The sequence below is a fragment of the Rhipicephalus sanguineus genome, chromosome 3 (genome assembly GCF_013339695.2).
Source record: "Rhipicephalus sanguineus isolate Rsan-2018 chromosome 3, BIME_Rsan_1.4, whole genome shotgun sequence".
Classification (NCBI taxonomy): domain Eukaryota; kingdom Metazoa; phylum Arthropoda; class Arachnida; order Ixodida; family Ixodidae; genus Rhipicephalus; species Rhipicephalus sanguineus.
In genome coordinates, this window is record NC_051178.1 from 199,754,192 (window position 1) to 199,770,458 (window position 16,267).

A 16,267-nucleotide genomic window follows, 5' to 3' on the forward strand; every position below is an offset into this window, starting at 1 on the left:
ACTGGGTATAACAAGTCATGCAATGTAACATCCATTATGGCACATCCCTGTAGCATAGGGCAGGCGTGCGTTGGAAACGACAACATTTAATAGTCAACATGTCAAGTGTTGCCAGTAGCTAGCCCTTTATGATTAGCGCTAGTATTGGCATTTATTTCTGCTTTGCTTGTTTTTATTTTAGCATCTAATGGTTTGCCTAGAATTTCGTCCTGGTGCCCAAGCATATTAGTAGTTGCATAAATGCACTGAAGAACCGTGCAACTTGGAAAAAGAAAAACTGAATTGTAATCACCACACATATCTTTTGTTCCTATTGCCTTTCCAAGGCCTAACCCAATTCTCACCTCTTAAAAAATATTCTAAACATCAAAATTTTGCAAACGGCTTGCATTTCTCGAAATGTTAATCCTGCCTATTTGTGGAATCAGTTTTTTTATGCTTATGTTAGGCAAGTAGCATGGTTGTCTCATGAAATCTGGTGTCCACAAGCTATTCAAAACTTTTCAGCAGGGAACAAAATAGCTAGGATGGATGTTGCCCAAATGGTTCCAGCAAATTCGCTGCACCAGTAGTGTTTCGAGTACACCTGCATTCATGCTGCTTTCCTCATTTCTGTTTGCACTGTACATGTCTCTATAAATAACGAGGAAAATAACTGTGATGTTTTGAACGTTATATAAAAGCAGTTGCAGAGGAGATATTTATATGAGAACAGGGGGTTTAGCCAAAGACATTTATAGTAATATTACACAGCTTCGCTCAAGTGAGCGTTCATGTTTGCTGGTAAAGTTTATCTTTCTTCAGTAGATGAGGTAAGTATGACTCCCCTGTGCTCAGCTTGACCGTTGAAATTTTGTTTTGCTTTCTCTGTATCTTTGTTAAGCAAAGAAGCTCACACACAAAGCGTGCTTCTTTGAAATGCTGCTTTTACAAACATTGTTATCATGTTCGTGTTGCCGTCCTGCTGTGTTGCACCTGGACTTGCTGTGTTTCTCATGCTGGACTTGTGTGCCGCACTGACTGTCATAATCACCAGCACTTCATTCTTTTATTTACCTTGCTTTGCAGCGTGACTGATTTTAAATGTGCATTTTTTGGTAAGAGTGTCAGGGAGTGCATTTCTTTGTTGTGCTTTTTTTTTTATATTTCGCCTTTAAAATTGCCATGCAAGAACAGCCTGCATTTGTTGCTTTCTTTGTGATGCACCTGCATTTAGGTTTTCCTAATTAATTATTATTACTACTATGATTTGCTGCTTGTCGTGTGCTGCACCTCTTCGAAGTGTGGTTCATTCTTATGTGCAGAATTGTGCTGGCTTTTTAGATTGTTAGGCCTGAGCAAAAGAGCTGTTTTTGTAGAGTTGGCTAACTGCTGAGTCCATAGCTTCCCCTCATGTTTATGTATACTCTAGTTAGACTCATAATATGCGTTTTAAAAGCCACCCATCTACTAGGCTGCCCAATCAACTTTTGCTAGCTGGACTAAAACATTTTATTTTTACGTTACGACTCGGTGATTTTACCGAGATCATTCCTGGTTACCTGATCAGGGTGCTATTGTTTCTGTCACAACTTCCGTGCAAGAGACTTTGTGGCAGCTTAAATATTGTGCTCCCTTTTTATGATCTTGGCATTTGGGGCTCATGGTGCGATACCAATAATCTTTCCGTTAACATGCAATTAAATTTCTAGTCATGCAGGAAAATGAAGCTTGATAGAGGAAAATCTGCATTTTTTCAGGGCACATTGCAATTCATGCGCTCTCTGAGGTAACCATGTTAAGGTGAAAAGGTATGGCTTATCTTCTTATCAGAATGCATTTTGTCACTTCATTAATGTTGAGCCAAATCCCTCATAACCAACTTTGCTCTTCTGTGACGTTAAACCTTAGGTTATTATGGTTATATTATGCAGGCAGCTATGCTAGAGGTATCATTCACATTGCTGAAATTGGGATGCAGCTATGTTAATGATATTTTAAATAATTTCTGGGTTTTATGTGCCAAAATCACAATAGGATTATAGATTATATCTTTAAAATATAATAACTGCTGGCAAATGGGGGTCTTGGAATCTGGTGAGTGCCTCATGGGAGACATATACACTAAGCCCTTTTGTTTTAATTGATGTTGTGCAGATAACATATTAGGTCTTTTCGCTGTGATATTAACGCATGTTAAACAACTACAGATGGCCACAGTTAGTCCTATTACACATGGTCACCAATATTTAGGATATTCCTGATAATTCAGATGTCATCGCAGAACTTTTACGTGTCCCATAGAGCCTACATATAAGGACATCTGAAATTTCAGATGCTGAAACCTTTTGTCGTCTGGTATTTCAGACCGTCTTCCAGTTTTGCAGGTCTCAAACAGTATCAGTAAAAGCCATCACAGTCACCATGCTGATTACCTCACAGGCTTGTACCAGTGCTTTCGAGCGCAAGTCCTCTTCCCAAAAGTCAGCTTCTCAAAAGTATGCAACATATTGCAGTGCAGTATATTAAGAATGCAAACTGGGGCCGTATTCTGAAACGATCGCGAAAGGCGACAAGAGCCAAATTGCCGCCTTTTGTGCGCGCTGATTGGCTCTTGAGCAAAACCAGAAGTGCCATCTGGTATTTCTTTTAACGTCATGGTGCTCTACGGTGCTCCTGACATGCCTGCAATAAACGAACAAACCTTGTCACCATCGGTTCGTGGTGAAGTCTAGCATTTCAGGGACATAGATGGTAGCTTCTAGTGTTCTATCCTTCGTGGATGTGCGCAGCAATTTTTATGCTGAAGCTTTCAGCAAGCATTTCCTTGGTGTGTTTTCAATAATAGTTGTTTCGCGAGTGCGTGTGTTTTGTGGTTCCAACGTGCCAGCAGCATGAGCTGTCCATTGCTCGCGTTGTTTATCGCACGCCGGCAACATGTTGAGATGTTGAGACGATGTCGCTGCGGCAGCATGTTATACAGTCGAATCCCGCTATAACGAATACCGCTACAACGAAATTTCCGCCACAACGAAAAATTTTTCGATTCCCCGTCAGCCGCCCATAGAAAACAATGCGAAAAATGTCTCGTCACAACGAATACTTTTTCTGGGTATTTCCGCATGAACGAAGTTTTCGCGAGTGCCACCACATAAGGAAAAAAAGCTTGCCTAGGATTGCCGCGAAATTCCGCTAGAAACCCGACCATTTCTCGTTGCCAGAGCCGTGCGGCCGCATCGCAAGACCCGTGTCTTCATCGGAGACATGCTTTTTGCCACCTCACGCACATCCCGGCAAATTTTTCGCCATTGAGATGATCGGCGACAGATCGTCCATCCGCCATGACGCTGCCGGCGGGTTTGATGCGCGTGCGGGCCGCAGAAGAATTGTTCTTCAAGAACTACCGCCATTGTTTTGACGTAGCACTCAAAACAAAACTACTGCTCGTCGTTACAAGCCCTGCGATCGTGAATGACATCCACGGCGTTTTGAAGGCACACGCGTGGCCAGCGCGCACCTAGTCCAAGCGTAACTAACTACATTCTGCCGCAACTGCCAAGGCAACCGCTGTGAACACAAATGCGGTCATGTCGAAGCGATCACGGGCGACCACGAAAGTACGCGCGCATCCATCGAACGTACGCGCACCTACTCAAAGCAATGCTGCGGCCAAAACCGCGGTAGACGCGATCACAGATAACAACGACGCAGTTCTGAAGGCACGCGCACGGCCAACGCGCACAGATTCAAAACGGAACTACCGATTGCCACAAGCGCTGCGCAGAAAACCGCGGCAGAGACCGCGGTCGCTATCATCGCGATCATCGATAGCGAATATGCTGAAGTACGCAGCTAACACACCGGAAGAAAGATTAAAGGCAACAAAGTCGTAAAACGACACGAAGCGTTTCGACTTTCCTTTCTCTCGCTTATGACTGTGGTAGTGCGGAGCTTCGGCACTTCGTTTTCACTTAGCCTCTACCGAACTTTGGCACGCTCCTTCGCGGCGCTACGCGCTCGGCACGCTTCGAGGGTAGCCTGCATACAGTATTTGCTCGTGTATAACCCACGTGTATAACTCGCCTATTGACGCAAAGCCGCCTTCATTGCGTTGCCGTGAAGCCAACTTGCGCACCGACATTCGCGTATAACCGGCACCCCGAGTTTAGCGCTAAATTTTCTGTATATTTTGTACGTGTTATACGCGAGAAAATACATTCACACGGTGTGCGGCCAAGTGCGTCCGAGTTAGCGAGAGTTAAATGCAAAGGACAATGCATGTGCTTGCCGGGACCAAAGGACGAGTCATGATCATCAGATATTCCTAACTTTTGTGGTATATAGATGAAATTTCGCTGCAACGAAATTCCGCGACAACGAACTTTTTCGCGCGTCCCGTCAATTTCGTTGTAGCGGGATTTGACTGTAGCTGAACTCTCTGAGTACGCCTTGTTAAACTCTCAACAAAAATACACTTCACCCTAGGATGCATATTTTAAATATTACTACTGTGCTTTAAACAATTACACAAGAAACGCTTAGAGCGTCTTATATTTCTAGTAGCTGCAGCCAATCCTGGTCACTGCATAGGAGCCGGTATACACTCAATAATGCCACGTTCGGGTCGCTCTGTGCTTGTAAAGTACGCTCACACTCTTGTGTTGTGAGACGTATGAAACACCAGCAGCTAGTGGAAAAATTATGTCATGAGCAAGTAATTGTTTCAGTTATAGAACTTGCAGGCGTCACGCAAGGCGACACTGTCGCCTTTTACGATTGTTTCAGACGGCCCCTGGATCAGTGTACATAGTACGCATTTCTTGAATATAGATGCGCAAACCCCCCTCTTTCCTCTTGCAGTACAAGCTCTCAACATTCCTAATAAGCATAACGGCAGGCCTTCAGAGCTATTTCAGATGTGGCTGTGGTGATTTAAGGTTATTGAGCGCAGTAAAGATGCTTGTATTTGTTTTGTGACAATTTTGCAGCTCCTAGGATGTCTGAAAAATCTTATATATTGACCGTAAATAGTCAGGCAAAGAATACAGACCGGGGGCTCTGTCAAAAAAAGACAAAGGAGAAAGAAGCTAGTTTCTTGGCAACTCAGCCAGGCCATTTGAAACTGATGAAGTCACTGGGATGCTCACAGCATCCAAGTCTAAAGTACAGTCTTTACTTAAGTTGCATGTGGAGGCATGCGATATTTTTTACTTCCTTTCTCTCTTTCTTCACAAAAGCCTGGTCCACGTACTTTTGATCACAGGTGTACTTGTCAAATGCGGTGCATATTAAAATGTGCTTGCATGAAAGTACTAATTCTCAACCCTCACGCACTAAAGATGTATGCCAGTTTAGTATTGCCGTTACGGCGAAATGCCCGCGCAGAGGCTTTGGGCGCGCCTCGGATCCCCACACTTCTCAAGCTTGACCATGCAACTGCTAAGGCCATCTGCTTATCACATAAAGACATACTTTCTCTTTCAGCACATAACAATAAATAATCACTGATTGCAGTAATTATTTGTCAAGACTGCAGAAAAGAGCATATGGTTATAAAATGCATGAGCACTGGCTAAAGGTATCTGAAGATTTTCAAATCGTATTTTGTTCCATTTAATGTTTCTTGGCCACACCTGCCTTATCAGAATGGAAGAGGTAAGCCTACTCATATCATATTTTAAAGAACACTGTTCACTCATTTCTGATTACTATATAGCGACCACCATTTATCAAGCGAGTACACGTCTTTTAATGTACGCCAAATAATGTATATGTAAATGCTGTGGAACATACAACACTCCTACTTTCAGCTTCCGTTTTCCTTTTGCAGTGGGCCTCCAATGCCAAGCCATGAAAGAGCAATTACATTAACACAATATTTGCCATTCAGTTCTGCAAAATTCATTTTTTTGTTGCTTCAGAGTCTCTTGGAATGGTTGTTGTGGCAGTGTGTACTTGTGATACAAGCCCTGTGATATGCAGTATTTGATTCAATCTAAGGCATCTATATTTACAGATTCAAGTCATGTCAAATTTTACCTGTGAATGTACAACTGTGCTTGTGAAAAGATAACCGGTTGGTGTGTACCGTGCGCTGCACTTCATTGTGTATGACAGCCTGCAGCCTTTTTATTGTTGTATGCAGCTACTGTTGTTTTTGCCTGTATATTTAACACAAGTAGAAGCATAAAGGCACTTGAAATAGTCATCCATAATATGCATTGTGATGCCTAGTCATGTCAAACACTGACCATTGTTGCATTAAAGGTTCTTGTTGTTTTACAAGACTCGTGTTCTGCAAAATTTCTTTCTTAAAAATGCTAAAATACTTGTGCCACTTCTTGGTGAAGATCAACAGCTGTCTTTTTGCTACTAATTGCATTTCACTGTGATCTCAGTCAATATAAATTTTTCTGAACTATAATAAAATAATTTTATCATGCGTGCTCCTGAATTTAGTTTCTTTCTTTCTCTTTTTTTTTCACATTTGGCTATATGGTCCGGGCAAGCAGCATGGCTTATAGACCAGAAGGAGCCATCAACTTTCAATGTTCACTTCCAGCTACCCTGCAAAGGATGAGGACAGCTACTTTGTGTGTTAATACGAGAGGTGTTTGAATAGTGACATTATTTAAATTGAATTAAACCTAATGTTAAAAAAGGTATGTTCAAATATCATACCGTCGTCCACCTCCATAGTGCGTTCAGACAGTCCATAAGTGTACATAAAGGGTCATCAAAGTTTACCAAAACTGTACATTCCACACAGAGTTGCCATTGCCACCACAGGAAGTTAACCAAGCTAGCGCCACACCTAATTCTTTTTTATCAAGTGGCATGAACACTTGTATTACAGTATTATGTATTTGCATACCCCTCATTAAACCGTTCTCCACTCTGGCTATCATCAAGAGTTTATTCCGAAAAGGTCCATGCTGTTACTATACACGCAATGCAATAGATCAAGGGTCTCAAACTCACTACAACTAGCGGGCCGCAGTCAGAAGAAAGTAGGAGCGAGGGGGGGGGGGGGGGGGGGTTGGCATCAACATGATGTCAGCTTTATGCTCCCATTTGAAAGAAGGCTTTTCCCATATCTCATATATCGGTCATTTCTGAAGAGGATTTGGCGTCAGCATTCAAGAAACATATTGATACCGATCTCCAGAACGACTTAAATCCGGAGACGCCGTTTCTGAAATATAGTTTTTCTTCCACGGTTATGCTTCAACAGATGGTGACCGCATGGGGTGCCTCCCCTCCAAAAAATGCTTGAGGCCAGTCACGTCCGTGTAGCTTAGCCGAATAAAGTGTTATTAATCGCAAGAGGCGTGAAAATAATGCGGGTACCATTTAGCTAAGTCAAAACCTTATTCCTTATGAAGCACAATATAACGGCTAAAGTTCTAAACACACTGACTTGATGGCAACACTTAGCTGCAACGAGAGAAGAGATGCCCAGATTAACTTCTTGTGTGGAGGCGATCCTCGTGGTCTATTGCAGCTGTTCATCCTCAACTGGACTTGTTCACCTTCAGCAACGACAGGTGTTCACACAAGTAGGTACTTCCGAATATGGCGATGATCCTAGCAGCTTGTCGATGTGGCACCGGGCCGTGGCCGGCTGCCAGCAAAAGATTCGCGAGCCGCGTGTTTGAGACCTCTGCAATAGATAATGTCATACAGGCATTGATATAGGTATAAATTGATATGCTGCTTGAAAAGAAAGGAACTACTAAACTGCATTACTTATTCCTCTTTAAGTGCAAAAATATTTATGTCCGCAGACATAGATGGTGCTACAGCTTTTTAGAGCCAGGGAAGCTGCATTCGAGATAAATGGTGATAAGCGTACAGAAGTTTATGTAGTCATAGATATCCAAGCTAGGTTAGCATACTTGAAACATAGATGGCCCTACAGGTTTTTCAGTGTGTGAAAAAGTTGAAATGAAAATAACCTCAAAAACGGGGGGTATCTAGGCAAGAAATGCTACTCATTAAAACAAGCTAGGAAATTATGATTTTTGTTTTGAGGTTACTAACTTGCCAACATTTTATTGCTAAATCAGGTGGATTAAACAGTCACTAGCTCAGGGAGGTTATGCACATATCTACCATCATGAGCCGCGTTTACGCCCTTGTCGTATACAGTAAAACCTCGTTATAACGAAGTTGAAGGGGGAGTCGTAATTACTTCGTTATAACCATTAGTTCGTTATAGCCAATATCCATTTCTACCGACAATTAGCACGCAAGAGAGGTTGTACTGACCACCAAATCCCACAGCAGCCCGCCACGCAAACGAAAAACGGCCGTCGCACGGAGAAAAACTAGCAAAAGAAAAAAAAAAGAAAGAACAGCAAAGAAGTGCTACTTTATTCACGCCAAACTCGGCACACTAGCTGGCGGCTCACTTAACAGAAAAATAGTCCTTAATAGACTTCTGCCGTGTCTTCCTCAGACGGATGATGGCTTTTTCGGCCGCTGCCGCTATGTCGAGTCCGTCCTCGCCGTCATCGTGAGCGCCGAAGAAGCGGCGCAGCAGGTCTGCCGCATCCAGCGCTTGCGCGGACGTCGGAACATCGGGTTCACCAACTCCGGGCTGTCGTCGACACATTCGTCACTGTCAAACAGACTGGACCTTGTTCAAGGCATCTGTCAAGACGGGCTGTCAGCACACGACTGTATAATCCGAAATAGAGGATATCATTGCTTCTTCTCTGCGTGACACAACCAGACAGGCTAACCTACCGATGCAGAAATCAGCAATCGACTCCCAATACTAGGCCCTTCGTGCAATCCGTCGCCGCGCAGAACGACGACACAGAAGAACGAAATCCCCGTCAGACCTCTCCGTCTGTCGCCGAGCTCAACAACACGTTCTTCGGCATCTCGACAAGATTGACAGGCAGCGGTGGAGGACATTCTGCGGATATCTCGACCCAAGGCAACCTCTATCTAAGATCTGGCGGGTGGTACGAAGTTTGCAGACAATTCCCCAACAAAGTCAACCATTCCGAGCCGTGGCTCTACATCAAGGTCGGGGAGAAATTGACATAGCCGGTGACTACTGCAGCGTTATCGCGGCCACCACTGATGCTCTGATTGAGACTCTTACCACCATAGCACCCCCATCGTCTGATGAGTGCCTCGATGTGCCTTTCACAATGCATGAGCTTGACGCTGCCATTTCTGTTTCCCGACGCTCATCGGCACCAGGACCTGACGGAATCACGTACGCTGCACTCCGCCATCTTGGTACAGAAGCACGACATATCCTGCTCTCTCACTATAACAACTCGTGGGAGTCGGGACATGTCCCAGCTAAATGGAAATGCAGTCGCATGCATTATTGCGTTGCTCAAACCAGGGAAGTGTCCTCATGCCCTTTCCTCATACAGACCGATCGCCTTAGCCAGCTGCGTCGGAAAAGTAATGGAAAGGATGGTGCTGTCAAGATTAGAGTGGCTTCTAGAAAGCAATAATTGCTTTCCTGCATTTATGAACGGCTTTAGAGGAGGACGATCTGCAGTCGACGGTGTGGTCGACTTGATCTCAAATGTTGAAGAGGAAAGAAACCGATGCAGACTAGTAGCGGCCGTCTTCCTAGATATTAAGGGCGCCTACGATAATGTGCTGCATTATGCGATCCTTGACGCACTGGAAGATTTAGACGTCAGCGGACGACTGTACGCCTGGATCGTAAGTTACCTTAGTGACCGTACCATTCACATGACGACAAGCGACGGAGATCCCCAAGGGGGAGTTCTCAGCCCAATTCTGTTCAACGTTACTATGATTGGACTGGCAGCAGAACTTCCCAGCACGGTAAAAGTCAGCGCATATGCGGATGACATATGCATATGGGCGTCCGGAGCTACTCGTCCGCAATTGCGTGCTCGACTTCAACGTGCAGTGACATTAACAGCTAAATATCTGCGGCGCCAGGGTCTCACTCTTTCCATTGACAAATGCGCAGTGCTTGCATTCACGCGCAAACATATGTCAAGATACCCTATAACTATTAATGGAGCGGCGATACCTACTGTAACGCACCACAAGTTCCTTGGGGTAATCATAGACAGGGATCTATCGTGCTCGAGACACGTCGCAGCACTGAAATCAATATTGAAAAGTTTTGTTCTCGTTCTTCGGACTGTGGCAGGAGCAAGATGGGGCCCATCAGAAACGTCACTTCTTCAACTCTACAATGCGCTGTTTGTAGGATATATACGGTATAGCATGCCAGTGCTCTCAAACATGAGACCGAGCTGTGTGAACATGCTAGAGAGTATTCAAGCTCAAGGATTGCGAACATGCTTGGGCCTACCGCTCTGCACTTCAACGAACGGAACCATCGCGGAAGCTCGGGCTTGTCCCATCAGTATATACGTGCGCTGCGAGCCACTTCGAGTGCATCTTCGCCTGTTGACCCAACACAGGCAGCACCCGCTATCCAGCACTCCGCGTCACCCACCCAAACTGCAGTTTTACAAGAGCAATATTACGGCATGAAAACGTTCTACCATCAAGGTTTTCTTCCCCGAGATTTCCTGGAACACCGCCGTGGGTCCTGCCTAAACTGCCTGTTAGCCTTGTGATTCCTGGGATTACGAAGAAGTCCCTAGTTTCACCAATTGGCCTCAAACAACTGACCCTACATAACATTTATACAGCGTACGGCGGCACCGTGCACGTGTACACCGATGGATCTACCACGCTATGTACCTCTGCTGCAGCCTTTGTCATCCCATAAATGGTTACAGCTCGACGGTACAAAATAGACCACAAGACCACATCAACTGCCGCAGAGCTTGTTGCTATCCGGGAGGCAGTAAGATTCATTCCTGGAGAGCAACCTCGTACATGGACGATATTCTGCGATGCAAAACCCGCTTTGCAAACCATTAATTGCATCATGAGACAAGGTCCATACTACATTTTAGCCATAGAAATTACGGAGCTTCTTCACGTTGCTTCAACAAATAGCCACCTCGTCACCTTCCAATGGATTCCTGCCCACTGCGGCATAATGGGAAACGAAGACGCAGACGCCGAAGCTAAAGGAGCCTTGACTAGTGGCCCTGAAGTGCGCACTGCGTTTTCACGGCCAGACACGAACGCCCTGCTTCGATACGTAATGCGTGACCTCACACTTGAGCACTGGACTAAACCGGAGCGACGACACCGGCGATTACACAAATGGGACCCCGAAATGAGGTTCTGTATGCCTCGTAAATTAAAACGACACAACACAAGTATGATTCACCGAATTCGTCTTGGTGTGGCCTTCACAAGACGTTATGCACATATCATCGGCTGCAGTGACACCAGTCCCAACTGTGATCACTGTCAAGTGCCGGAAACACTTGAGCACATATTTTGTACCTGCCCAGCATACGCACGCGAACGACAGAAACTGATTTCCTCTACTGAAGGAGTGCATAATAGGCCATTAACTGATGAGGTTGTGTTGGGCCCATGGCCTGACGCCAACAGCACAACTGTGGTCATAAGAGCGGTCGCAGCTTTCCTACAAGCCACTGGACTGGATGCGCGGCTATAGCACTGCACCACCTAGACGGGACTGTACATACTCATCTCCCTTACTTACCATCGTCATCCATCATTCTTTTTTCTCCCCTTTCCCCACCCCCGGTGTAGAGTAGCAGGCTAGAGCATAATATCGCTCAGGCCGACCTCTCTGCCTTTCTATAAATAAACCTCTATCTCTCTCTCTCCACCTACAATTTTATAGCTAAAGACGAACTAGGCTATCTTAGTTTCAACTGATGTACTCTTTGTCATTAGCAGCACTAAGGATTGCACATCAGAAATGTAAGTCGATTAATGTTAGAAATGCGAAGCATTTCTTAGCGAACCCTAGGCACCTTGAGCGTTTATCCGTCCGTCCGACCGACCGACCGCCTGCACCTGACTGCCTGCCTGCCTGCCTGCGTCTGGGTGCTCTCGTGCCTCCTTAGCTTGGTGTAGACCAAAATTTGCATGTGAGGGTAACGGGTTGCACGAATATGAATGTCTGGTCATGACAAGAATAACCTCAAAATCCTGTCGCGTACGTTGTCAAACCCTTTCTTCCAGACACGTGTGGTACATACCCGTATACCACGGGCCACGGTAAGCGCGTATGCACCACAGGTGATTGACAGTTTATATCTTTCCAGAAACGCCAAGAAAAGACAATCGTAACTTAAGTGCGAGAGCGTTAAGAAAAACCAGAGATTAAACTTGAGTGCTTGTCCGTTCAGTACATGCATAAACGTGGTCACATGCTGGCTATTTTATGCAACGTTACTAGAACAAACTCAGTTTCAAAGCTCCGTATCTCCGCCAGCGGAGGAGGGTGGTCCGAACGGCGGTCGCGAGAACTAGCGGCGCTGCAGTTCCGTCTTGCGTAGTCTTGCGCCACTATCGGCGCGTCGTCTGCTGCCACGGCATAGTTGCTCGCGGCAACTGCGCGGCAACTTTCTTATTGTACTAGTTTGGTGGATACTTAGGTGGATATGCATAAGGTTGTCTGTATGCATTGGCTCGCGTGCGTTGTTCATTGATTGGCTAAGAATCGATGTTCGGTCTATATTGCAACGCCCACTTCTTGTTTTATTTTGATGTATTCGGGTTTGACCAGCAAGTACGGTTATCAACGCCCGACGCTGTCCGCGAAGCAGTGTTCGAGAAGCTTCGCGATTGTAGTAGATCGTTTTGGTAAGATTGCGCGCTGCACGCGAATGTTCCAGCTTTGTCGAGAGATAACGCCGCCACCAGCGATATCGCTGGAAAGTTCGATAGCGCCTGTAAAAAGCCGACGCGCTTGACCGCTTGTCAGTTGATCGACGGTCGACGCTCTGTTCGCCGCTATCAGTGTATTGCTGTAGTTTGACTTTCAGTTTCCCGGCCACAGGTTCGGCCAAATAAAGAGTTTCATCTCGGACCTCCTGACTGCTGGCTTCGTCGACGTCACGACCCTGTGACAATATTTGAGCTGTCTACATTGCGCTTAACTTCCAAGCATAGGAGTTTCTAAGCGAATGAGGGTTTTCAGCGTAATTTTTATAAACCAGCACAATTTTAGCTGCTGCCGTCTTATCTAGACCAAGAACAACCCAACACGTTTGTAAAAGCCTTTATAGTGTACAAAGAAGCGTACTTACTCGAGATACAAAAACGTTCTCGAAAAACAGTACTCATGTTTCTACAATTTATTCAAAAAAAAAATTCTCGAAAAACATCACCAATGCTTTGCAATGTTTACAAGACACGTTTTCGCGACGGTTAAAGGGATACTGACCCAAAATCGGAAAATTTTACGAGAACTCGCTAAATGAAATCTCACTGTGCGATTACATCGAATAGATGTCGTCTCTGAGCAATTTTTTCAGCGGATCGTTGTATTTTCTGTGTCTCATCTTTCTACATCGCATCCTTCTACGATGCCTTAAACAATTCGAAGAGATCGGCCGTGATGTGAGCACCGAGCAGTTATTCGCGCGTACTCTGTCGCTAGAAGGGTCGTCAGTATTCAACTTCAGTTTTTCAACTTCACCGAGCAGATGTTCCATGCCCGCAGCACTTCTTACACTGTACGACAGCCGTTTGCGTTTCGTGCTGTAGCCGTTCACTACGCAGTTCAACTGCTCGTCAACTACAAATATCTTTTGCACAAGTAAGCCTCCGTTCCCGAAGCAAAGTGTGGGATTGGGCTAGTTGGTATTCCAACATTAAACTGCTCAGCGCAAAAAATTTGACACGGTACACATAGAAAAGAAGTGGACCAGTGCTGGTCCTCGTCTTTTCCATATGTACCGTGTCAAATTTTTGCGCTGAGCAGCCCGTTCCCGAGCCGGCGAGTGTAAAATATTTCGCCCATCTTGTTCAATACCTCGTCGTAAAATCTCTCGAAAATCCACTGCTTTGAAGGCATAGCGACAGCTGACAACTGATCCAATGTCAGTGTGATGCAACTCTCAGTCTCGGTAGCGTATATAGGTAATCGCGTGCCTTTCGTTTTGCTGTTCTATTTCTGGTGGCTCCTCCAAATCGGGCACTGCGCTTTCGCGGGACGCCGTGCGTTTTGGGGGGGGGGGGGGGGGGGGGGATTTGCGCCTAAACCCCGAACATTTGGGTTTTGAAATGTGGCGTGGAAGTGGTGGGAACAAGCGCGGTACGGCACCGGGCGCGAGTTCCCACTTTCCACGTGGGATCAAAACTTCTTGTCCCGCCACGACACGACAATAGTGGTTTACAATGTCGTCACTCTCAAAATGAACGTCACAGACCTTGCATTGCGCAGTAAGCTTTCTATCTTTGCGATGCAAAGCTTCAGGGGCGTAGCCAAGGGGGGGGTTCATACCCCCCCCCCCCCCCGAAAATTTTCAATTTTGCATGTGTATATATACACGCACACATACAAACACACGCACGAGCATACATAATGTATGGTTGAATCCCCCCTGAAAAAAATTTCTGGCTACGCCTCTGCAAAGCTTGAATAGCGTAGGGTCTTTTGGAGGACCGAAGAAGTGTCGTGAAGCGGAGTCGTTGCGGTAGCCGCTCTTGCAGCCCGGCGCAAAGCAAGTCGGCATACCGCACTGTGAATATGTTCGCCCTCGTTACGCTTCGTACATCATGCACGTGTCTTCGTACAAGACGCTGAGCCTGGCCAAGAACAGTCGCAAAAATGACGAGCTAACAAAGCGCAGCCGATGCTGTAACCCACGTGCGCTCGTACATCGGCGGCGCCGATCACAACAAGCGCCAGCCGCGGGAGCTAGACGTGACTGCAGCGCCACTAGTTCTCACGACCGCCACGCGGACCGCCTCTCCGGCGGAGCTATTAAACTGAGTTTGTTCTAGTAACGTTGATTTTATGGCCCAAGCAGCTCAAGGGCATAACTGGTTCTTCATACATTTCATGAAGCATTTTGATGTGTGCACGTGACTGTCGAAGCCATGTTTTAAAACAACTCGTAAGAAGGCTATGTAGTAGGTATGCAAGCTACGCTTCAGTGTAACCGATTTATTTATCCAAGAAGACACAAACTGTTTTCATCAGAAGTCACAATGTGATTAGCAAGTTGTCAGCTCTCTAATCAAACATTCTATGAAATATACCTATGTTGTAAAATTGAAGGCACTTGTTTTTTAGTGAACTTGCTTCTGAGCTATATTCTGCTGTTAAGCACTAAATACAGTCGAACCCACTTATAACGATCCCACATATAACGATCTATCGGTTATAACGACCATATTTGAGTGCACTTACGATTTTCCTATGTTAACCATTGAAGCTGCGTCCAGATATAGCGAACATTTTTCAAAGCCTCCTACTTTTACAACGAACACTTCAGACACGGTCGCGGTAAAAATATGGCGCATACGAAGCGAAAAAAAAGTTAAAACATGCCTTCTAAAGCGTGACAGGGGCGCACGTTCGCGCGTGCCCCGCTCCAGTTTACTCGCGACTAAGATACCCAGATCGGCGAGCACCGCACGCAGATTTCGGACGCTGTGAGCGAGGTCGCTCACTTTCCAGGCGTTTCTTCAGTGGTAGAATGGCAGTGAGGGAAAAAAAAAATAGTAGGCAGCATGAAGCCTTGCGGTCAGCTTTCGCACGGTAACCTTTCCTGACGCCGTTCTCTGCAGCTACGGCCGCCTACGATGAACCAAACAATGCCTTGGGACGCAAGAAGGCATAAATGCAAGAAGTGATAACCGCGATAACTTTCCATCGCAGAAAGGTTCACTGCGTCTCTAAACTCGTCGGCGCCACAATGTGCCGCGAAAAGTCGTCTGTCTTTTCGGTAACGGCAGAGACCGGTCGATCGGTGATTACGACTTCCGCGCGATTGCGGCGATGCCTTCGCGGATAAGCATCAGAAAAGAGCGAAGGTGAGGTGGCGGCCGTCGATCAACGTGCCATTATGCCATAGCCGACAACCTTATCACAGTCATCTGTAGATATATGCTCGGCTGCGCGTGTGGCGTACGCCGTACACTGTGCGGATTGACGGCGGTACGAGCGCGCCATGCTTAGCCATGCTGCCGTTCGCAAGTTCGCCGCCGCCGCGTCGTGCGAGACCGCTTGCGTAGCTTTGTAGAAACGAAAGTAGCTCGCTGTTGTTGAGCGGCGCGGGCACCGAGAAACGTCGATGCACTGACAGCGAGCGCATACTGCTTGTTTGACTAGGTGACAACTGAAGTGCGCCGCGCATCGTCGTGCAGGGCCGCGAGAGCATCGCGGACACGTAGAGTGCGCGTTGCTTGGAAA